Here is a 1,214-nt window from a genome sequence, read left to right on the forward strand (position 1 = left end):
ACCCCCCCCCCCCCCCCAAACAAAAAAAAAAATAAAATGCTTGCAGTTTAAAAGTGAGAGTCAATTTACCTTAGGTATCCCGTTCCTTAAGCATGGGAAATATATATGTCGGACCATCCATTTGTGAACAGGCTGTCGCCGATAAAATCTCAAAGAATTATGTTGGATGAAAGATAAATTTGTTGCAAAAAAAAAAATAAAAATGGAGAACATAAATAGTAACCAAAATGTAATTCTAATTAACTACTGCTTTAAGTAGTGATGACCACTTACTCTATCATCAAGGTCAGAATCTACTACCACCTCCCTTTCCAACCAACACCCACATCCCCGCAACAAAATAAAGAAAACAATAACAAAGAGATCTACTCACCATATTCCACAGTCTCCAATACTGATGATGCAGCCGTAATGAACAATCAATTAAAGAACAGAATTAATAATCACCCGCAAAATGGTTGCAATGTAAAAAGGAGTCGAAAAAATTTTCCAGGCCGTATAAAGCTTACCTCCTCAACTGTTTTTGCATTCCACCAATCTTTATAGAACTCACGATCACCAAAGCGGAGAAGTTCGGCAAGTATATTTAGCCTAAATCAGAGCGCTGCATATCAGTATGGCTAGAGTAATGCAATCCTTGAACTTAGTTCTCTTTTTCATGGAAAGGCGCCACAAACTAAAACCATGTTGGTCATTTTGCACCTAAGAACTACGAATTAGCAACATCAGCTATTTTCCTACTTTTGTTTATCCAGGCCATCATCAAACAATATGCAAAGAGGCCTAAACAACTCCCACATGCATATCTCTAGAGAACCTCTCTGTTTAGACCATGTTGTTTGGTCGTGCAGTTTTTCAAAATACTAGATTTTTAGAAGCTATAAAAGGTTACCACCCTTACTCGAGCCTTATTGAAATTAACTAGGCAGAGCAGCTCGATTTAAAGTTTCCATTGTACTCAAATATTTAATATCATGGTAAATGCATTATGTTTAATTAGTAGCAGCAATTGCATTGCAAAGATCTGATTAAAAAGCAACATGTGTCCACAAAGTGGTTGTACAAACAAGTAATTGAAAGAAAAACCAAGTTGCCATCACTGCTCATTCTCTGGCAGTAACAGTGCATTCAGAAAAATTGTTGGAATAAAATTTTTCGATTAGAAAGGAGGTATCTCTCTCTAGGCAATCATTTTTTCCCTTAAATTTTTTTTT

At 36.2% G+C, this 1,214-nt stretch overlaps 1 long non-coding RNA gene across 1 annotated transcript; it reads right to left on the bottom strand.

Moving 5' to 3' along the window:
- Positions 1 to 18: 18 nt before the first annotated feature.
- On the bottom strand, positions 19 to 1,208 carry LOC111386175. Its single transcript, XR_002701173.1, has 3 exons — positions 510 to 1,208; positions 374 to 394; positions 19 to 132 (listed from the first exon to the last, which is right to left on the bottom strand). It is a non-coding gene; the product is annotated as an uncharacterized LOC111386175 (long non-coding RNA).
- Between the last annotated feature and the right edge of the window lie 6 nt (positions 1,209 to 1,214).

Source organism: Olea europaea, unplaced genomic scaffold (genome assembly GCF_002742605.1).
Source record: "Olea europaea var. sylvestris unplaced genomic scaffold, O_europaea_v1 scaffold34456, whole genome shotgun sequence".
NCBI classification, from domain to species: Eukaryota; Viridiplantae; Streptophyta; class Magnoliopsida; order Lamiales; family Oleaceae; genus Olea; species Olea europaea.